This window comes from Canis lupus, chromosome 13 (genome assembly GCF_048164855.1).
Source record: "Canis lupus baileyi chromosome 13, mCanLup2.hap1, whole genome shotgun sequence".
In the NCBI taxonomy this organism is placed as follows: domain Eukaryota; kingdom Metazoa; phylum Chordata; class Mammalia; order Carnivora; family Canidae; genus Canis; species Canis lupus.
The window spans coordinates 62,300,100-62,308,600 of NC_132850.1; the positions used below are offsets into that span (position 1 = coordinate 62,300,100).

The window sequence follows — 8,501 nt, forward strand, 5'->3', positions numbered from 1 at the left end:
ATGATAAGGATTGTTTTACTCCTGCATCCGTGGAGAGAGAGGTAGCGAGCAACCCATAACTGTAACTCTGGGCTTTCACTGTCGGGATTCAAAACCTAGATCTGTTGCTGACTCTCCGTGTAACCTTGGAAAACTATCTCATTTCTCTATATCTACGCTGCCCAATTTGCAAAACAAGCAGAAGAGGATTGTTGCGAAGATTAAATCCGTTAATTCTAGTAAAGTTACTACAATGCTTGGCATATAGCAGGTGAGACAGCAAGGATCATTCCCATTAAATATCTTTGTTTTTTTTTTAAGATTTTATTTATTTATTCATGAGAGAGAGAGAGGCAGAGACACAGGCAGGGAGAAACAGGCTCCATGCAGGGAGCCCAATGTGGGACTTGATCCCAGGTCTCCAGAATCACACCCCGGGCTGAAGGCAGCACTAAACCGCTGAGCCACCCAGGCTGCCCAAGATCCTTGCTTGAATTGTAGCGAGGGCACATTTGTTCTATTACTAACTTGCCTCAGCTTTCAGCAAGCCATTGATGCCAGTTTTCTCATTGATAGTATCAAAGCAGAATGGGCTTCATTTCTTTCTCTCTCTTTTTCTTTCTTTCTTTCTTTCTTTCTTTCTTTCTTTCTTTCTTTTTCTTTTTCTTTCTTTCTCTTTCTTTCTTCTTTCTTTCTTTCTCTTCCTTCTTTCTTTCTTTCTTTCTTTCTTTCTTTCTTTCTTTCTTTTCTTTCTTTCTTTCTTTCGGATTTCATATCTAACATTCCTCCTAGATCTATTTCTAGGACTTTTATCAGACTTTAAAAGCACATAAACTGGTTTAAGTATCAGTGTGTGTGTGGGAAATGGGCTCAGCAAATCTAAAGCAGTCACAGTAACTGAGTAACTAACAGATCACAGACATTTCCAGTTCAGGTGCCAAGTTTGGGGAACGCAGAAGTCACAACATAATAATAAACAATAACATACCCATTCCAGCCGTGTCAAGAGGTCTGACAGAGAACTGTACCCAACATTCTTATCAAATAGCCCCTGGGGGCACTCCCTGTAGAAAGGAGAGAGTTGGAAATTATCCTGCACTAGTTATCGGGCAAACAGTCAGGCAAAGTGTGGCACGGCTAGACAACTGGGCTGAGTATCCTGGGATAATGTTAATTGGACTGATTCTCTGAGAAAGAGAAATGATATTTTGTGGTATGCTACTAGGGAGTGAAATAAGGGTCAGGTTGAAAGGATAAAACACTTGGAAATTGATCAACAAAATATTCTGGACTTTGTCAACCACACATCAATCAGCATGATACCACCCTACTGTTGTGAGTCACAGATGCTTTGGGCTTACATCTTCCTTTTTCATAAACTGCAGCAAAATCTCTGCATATATGAAGTAGTTCATTTCATATTTATTGAATAAATTTGTTAACCCTCTTAAATTTTCAGCCAAAGGAAATTAAAGTGGAGCCCAAAACTATGGTTTTGGAGAATTTAAGATTCTGTAAATTTATTTATTTTTTAATATTTTATTTATTTATTCATGAGAGACACAGAGGAAGAGGAAGAGACACAGGCAGAGGGAGAAGCAGGTTCCAGGCAGGGAGCCCGACGTGGGACCCAATCCCGACACTCCAGGATCACGCCCTGGGCCAAAGGCAGGCGCTAAACGCTGAGCCACCCGGCATCCCAGATTCTGTAAATTTAAAGTCTAAATAGCTCACATTCTAAACGAAGGATCTGACAAAATAACTTGGCCAAAACCACATGACTTAGTGACAGGAACCAGGCTAAAAACTTCAATTTGCCTGACTCCCAAAGTCATGCTATTTCCACGACACCAAACTACCTTCACTTTCAGTGATGAACAAAATGATCACAAGCCAAGTTTCTAATCTGTTGGTTTAATGTTGCACTCTAGACCACTCAAGCTTTATGATTCAAAAAACTCAAAATTCTATAATTTCAAAGTCTTAATACATTCTTTTTTTTTTAAATTATTTATTTATTTATGATAGTCACACACACACACACAGAAAGAGAGAGAGAGGCAGAGACACAGGCAGAGGGAGAAGCAGGCTCCATGCACCGGGAGCCCGACGTGGGATTCGATCCCGGGTCTCCAGGATCGCGCCCTGGGCCAAAGGCAGGCGCCAAACCGCTGCGCCACCCAGGGATCCCAAAGTCTTAATACATTCTTAAAGAATTCTAACACAAGGTTTACTAGCAGTTTTATATTATATATAATGCATCCAATAAACAGTAATCGTTGCTTAGGAGTTACTTGGATATGTTACGAGAATTCCTGAGATGTTTTTGATCAGAATGAGCATATAAGCAACGTTAAAAGTAGAGGTAGAGAAGGTAAACCCAAAATGTATCAGTTATTTTTTTTAAAGATTTTATTTATTTATTTGTGAGAGAGAGCAGGAGGAGGAAGGAACAGAAGGAGAGGGAGAAGTAGACTTCCCTCTGAGTGTGGAGCCTGATGACAGGCTCCATCCCAGGACCCCTGAGGTTCATGACCTGAGCCGAAGTCAGACAATCAACCCACTGAGCCACCCAGGAGCCCCTCACTTATTTTTTTTAAAAAAGAGAGAAATACTAAGTGGGACCTCTTCTATGTCAATTGAATAATTTTTACCTAATTTATTTTCATTAGAAAAATACGTAAAGATCACCAATATCCCTTTTAATGTGCCATGATAACAAAAGTCTTGATGTCAGTTGGTCAATCACTTTAACCCAATAAATAAGAATCACCATAATAATGCAGGGGGCTATCTGTATGTTCCAGATATATTGCCACCTCTATTACTTTTTTTGTGCATGATATAACTGAGAGTCTACTACATCCATGACCATATTACTTTTTTCTGGTTTGCCAGGCATATGAGGGTTAGGAAGATATCTATATTCTCAAAAGTGTGTGTGGTTTTTTGTTTTTGTGTTGGTTTTTTTTTTTTTTTTGGATTTATGGTTTCTTGTGAAAATATGTATTTTGGCCCAGATACTAGCTTGATGCAGCATTTATGATCAGTAATGTTTTTTCAACCAGCACATATGCCCAAGAAGATCCTGGGAAAATGTTTGAGTGAGCATTGTACTGAATACATGTTTTACCACACTCAATATTCTAATTTTATACATTTGATATTTTCAACATGTCTAATTCACTATTTCCTCTAAGTAGGGAGAATGCCAATTTTGGTCACACAAATTTTTAAAAAGAAAAATTTTTTATTTACTATAATTTTGTTTTTCTACAGTTTTGGTTGTTAACTCCTCTTCACTGTTAATTTGGGGTCCAAGAATGGCAGTAAATAATTCAGGGAGGCCCAGGAAAACAAATGTAGGGAATGAAAACAAAAAGTGTGGTGGGATTGATCTAGACCCAGAAGTGATCAAAATGGAACCTAGGGCCAAAAGAAAAATGTATACCAAAACCAGAGGTCAATCTTGCTGGTCCAAAATCCAGCAAGAATCAGAAAGCATAGAGATGGAAAACCAGGATGAAAGAAGGCTGAGGGCAGATAGCTGAAATCTAGGCAAGGTATTAGGAGAAGGTAGTCAACACCATCTGAGCAAACAGGAATCCAATAGAAAACACTCTTGCGAAGACAGACTCTCAACAAAGCCGTAGTCTGTCTCCATCAGGATCAGTTTTAAATGTTTCCATCCATGGGCAGGAGTTAATCCCACCGCAAAGAGAGGCAGGTGCTTAACCAGGAATCAAGAGCCGATTCTGACACTATTAAGATCTGCTTGGGGCACCTCTGTGGCTCAGTCAGTTATGCATCTACCTTTAGTTCAGGTCATGATCTCAGGTCCTGGGATCTGGCCCCACATCAGGCTTCCTGCTCAGCAGGGAGTCTTCTCCCTCTGCCCCTTGGTTTTTTTTTCTCATGTTTTCTCTCTCTCTCTCTCTCAAATAAAGTCTTTAAAAAAAAAAATCTGCCTTACTATATAGAGTGCAATTTTACTAATTCATTTATTTAACGATAAGTTTTATGGGGCATCTGGCTGGCTCACAGCAGAATATGCAACTCTTGATCCTTGGGTGGGAAGTTCAAACCCCATATTGGGTGTGGAGCCTACTTTAAAAAAGAAAGAAAAAAAAGAAAAGAAAAGAAAGAAAAGAAAAGAAAAGAAAAGAAAAGAAAAGAAGAAAAGAAAAGAAAAAAAAAAGAAAAAGGAAAAGAAAAGAAAAGGAAGGAAGGAAGGAAGGAAGGAAGGAAGGAAGGAAGGAAGGAAGGAAGAAAGAAAGAAAGAAAGAAAGAAAGAAAGAAAAAGAAAAGAAAAGAAACCCAAACCAGTACGTTATATAATGAACATACAGCAATGAAGAAAAACGTAAAATTTCCTGCCATCATGGAGTTAACACTCTATAGATTAGGTCTATCACAGATCATAGAGCTTAGTTACAGAACACACCTTTTCAGACTTTAAAGACACCTTGTTCTATCTTTATCTGGATCAATCTCCATAAACTGCCATTCTAGTAATGCTCTAATTAATTCCTGAACTTGTTTCATTTCTTTTTCCTTTTTACCTTTTCCAGGTGTATATTTTTCACATTTCCAATTCTTTATTCCAATATTCACTCTGGAGCCATACTGGTTTTAAATTCTCAACCCTTTATTTTTTAATATCTCATGGCTTCTATATTTAATATTTCTAGGTTCTGGAGAAGACATCAAAAAGTAAAAGAACAAGTCTTTCCATTCAGGGAGTTTTTATTTCTGTAGGCATTCGTATGTCCTCAAGAAACTGTCAGACCAGGATGAATGTACTATGGCCCATAGGGAGACATTAAGTGCTGCAGTGGTGAAAAGGCTATGATAACTAAATGAAATTTTCCAGATCCCTCGAAGAGAACTGAAATCACTTTCAGTTGGCAGGAATCAGAAAATGCTTATAGAGGAGACTTAATTAATTTATTTTTAAAAGTTAAATTAGGGACGCCTGGGTGGCTCAGTGGTTGAGTGTCTGCCTTTAGCTCAGGGCGTGATCCTCAAGTCCCGCATCAGGTTCCTTGCATGGAGCTTGCTTCTCCTCCCTCTGCCTCTCTGCCTCTCTGTGTGTCTCTCATGAATAAATAAATAACATCTTTTTTTAAAAAAAAAAAAAAAAAAAAGTTAAATTATATTAGATAAAAGCTAATAAGCAGAATATGTTCTATGCCTCTCCTAACTTTTGGTGGTTGCTGGCAATCCTTGGTGTTCCTAGGCTTATAGCAGCATACATCCAATCTCTGCCTCTGCTGCAACATGGCCTTGTCCCTGTGTGTCCTGTGTCTCTCCTTCTTTTCCTTTTTTCTTTTTAGATTTTATTTATTTGAGAAAGAGAGCGCATGAGCAGGGGCAGAGGGAGAAGCAGGCCCCACCGATGAGAGAGTACCATACAGGACTGGATCCCCGGGCCCTGGGATCATGACCTGAGCTCAAGGCAGACGCTTAATCGGCTGAGCCACCTAGGTGCCCTCTCTTCCTTTTTCTTATAAGGACATCAGTCTTTTGGATTTAGGGCCCAGCTACTCCAGTATGATCTCAATCTTAACTACTTACATGTGCAAAGACCCTCTTTCCAAACATGGTCACATTCTGAGGTTCTAGGCTGACATGAATTCGGGGAGGAAGGGCACTATTCAATCCAGTACAAGAAGTATGTTCCTAATTTATTTGTGATGTCTTCAGGAGGCCATTATCATAAGAACTAGGATTTGGGCCTTAGAGGGGAAGAAAGCAAAATGGTTGAGAGTTCAGTTCATGAAATTTGAATTCCATTTCTTCCTCTTCCCAGTGGCATAGCCTTGGAGACCACACCCTCTTTAGTTGATAATTTTCTCATCTAATAAACAGGGAGGAGTACTTCAGAGTGTTGGAAGGAGGATTAAGTGAAGTAATGTAAGCAATGCACTTAGCCTGGTACCTGGCCCAGAAGGGCAGGGCTTGGCTCACTCATAGGAACCTGACCTGTGCTATAGGGGGTGGTAAAGTGGGGGTTTCTGTTCACAGAAACAAAGATGATTCATCCTTTTCAACTAGGAGCTGGCTACAAGCACTGTTTGCAGGGCCACTTGCATTGTTTTCACTAATCATTTTGCTACTGAGATTTCTTCAGTCTGGTTGTTCAATATGAATGATTTACCACCACTGGTGACCCGCATTCCATAGAAATGCTGGATCCCACGTCATTATTCTTCAATGTCTAGCATTTCATTTTGCCCATCACCTTTATAACACTTTATTATTGCATTCCCCAAAACAACTGCTTAAATATAATAACTATTACCATCATCTTCTTCCTTAAGTTGTTTTGGAAAGAATACTATTTAAATATATAAATAAGCAATATCTTAAGTTTTATAAATGTTCTACATTATCTTATAACTCTTACAAGTGGAAAACCTAGTATTTTGTATCAATTTTTTGAAATGAGAAAATTGATCTTCAAAGTAGTTATACGACAGACTTTTTTTAAAAGTTATCTCTACACCCAACATGGGGCTTGACCTTAACAACCCTGAGATTAAGAGTCGCATGCTCTATGGGGTGAACCAGCCAGGTGCCCCAAAGTAGTTATATGACAAATACAACACTTCACTGTATCCTGATCAGTGGAGATGTCATATATCTTCCACAGTGCTTGGCTTTTATTGGCCATATTCTAGGAGTTCGTTGTTTATCATCTGGTAATGAAATATAAAAAATTTTAATTGATATATGCAGTCTGTGGTAGTCACTATTTTATCCTAAAGAAAACTATTATTCCTTTGAATATACTTAAAGTTGAAGGTTTTTTTCTTCCTTTTTAAAAAGATTTTATTTATTTATTCATGAGAGACACAGAGAGGGGGTGCAGAGACACAGGCAGAGGGAGAAGCAGGCTCCATGCAGGGAGCCCAAGGGGGACTTGATTCCAGGACCCCAGGATTATGACACGAGCCAAAGGCAGATGCTCAACTGCTGTGCCACCCAGGTGCCGTAAAGTTGAAGTTATATTGTCAAAATCTATATTGGTCTCCTGTTGTTTTGTTTAACACTCAATTTTGTTAGCTTGCTGTTTTCCAATATGCTCTACTGAGAATTTTGAAGGGGAAGTGACAACTTGAACAAACCCTTTGCTACTCATGATGCACTTTTATCTTTTACTACTTTTTAAAGTTTATTTTCAAGTAATCCCCAGTGGGGTGGCTTGAACTCATGACCCCAAGATCAAGAGTTGCAGCTCTTCCAACTGAGCCAGCCAGACTCCCTGATGCATTTTTATATCGTGAGTCCAAACTCTTGTATTTCACTGATTTTGCAAAGCGATGTACAAATGTAGCACAGGAATGCAGTACCCTTTAATGTTATGTTTCCAGTCATCAGATGGGCAAATAGTCTTTGGATTTTAAGTGACTTGAAGAATTTCTGTATGCTATTGCCTGTTATAAAGTGCATGATAATTAGGCAGGCAGGGAATTTTACAGAGTGACTTGACTTGTAGGACAAATCATGCATTAATTTCAAATCTCTGGAAGCCCAAGATTATGCATCTGGACCTAGAGAAGGAAAATGCACTAGAATGCCTGGCCACTGGGAACAAGTTGCCCAGGCTTTAGATTTGGTAGTTTGGCTGTACTTGCACCCCAGAGTGTATCTATACTATTCTTTCCGTTAGTGAGGACAGTGATTTCCATTTGCAACAGCTACCCCCTGGCAAGAAAATGCTTCAGAAGATCTCAGGGCATGTGTGCAGAGACAATACTAGACGGTTCCTGGGTCTTCTGAATTCAGCAGGAGGTGATCGGAGGACTTGTTTTCCCCATGTCTCGTTTCTGTGTCCGAGATGCGTTAGGCTGCTGTCCCACCACATATACATTTTCTAAACAGAACACAGATTTCATGAGTTTGTGGCTTCCCTAAACCTCCTTTTAAAAAACTCCTGGATGGTATTGCAGATGGAAGCGATCCCCGTTACTTTTTAAATCGCACTTTGCGAAGTCAAAAGATAAACATTTTTTTCAGATTTATTTCAGAACATTCTCAAACCTCAGGAATGCTGATTGATAGAAAGCCGCACACAGGAGGCAATTTAGCGACTGGGAGCGAAGAAGCACCCCTTGGCAGCGGGTCTGGGAGGGAGAAAGCCTTTCGGCCAGAGTTCCTTCGGAAAAGGACAAAAGAGAGACTTCCTGTCATTTCGATTGGTTTCCGCTCGTGGGATCAATATGGCAAAGCCCAGTTTCAGCAGATGCAAAGGGGGGGCGGGGGGAGCCTGCCTGGGTCCACACATCTCTCCGCGTCCAGGTGGAGTTGCGGGCTCCCTCCCCCAGGCTCAGCCCCCGCTTTCGCTCACCGGTATTTGCTTATGGAAATAAAGGGGGGGCGGGAGGCTCCGCCGCAGCCCAGTAGCCTCGGGGGAGGTGATCATTAACCTCCCCGGAGCCCGCGCGGACTGTGAGGCTGCGCCGCCCGCTGCACCGCCCGGCCCGCTGCCCCGGAGCTCGCCCCCGCGGGGACCTCCC

The 8,501-nt window shown here is 40.6% G+C and overlaps 1 pseudogene; it reads right to left on the bottom strand.

Moving 5' to 3' along the window:
• Positions 1-8,501, bottom strand: part of LOC140603180 (tripartite motif-containing protein 60-like) — a 213,277-nt pseudogene that overhangs the window by 144,952 nt on the left and 59,824 nt on the right.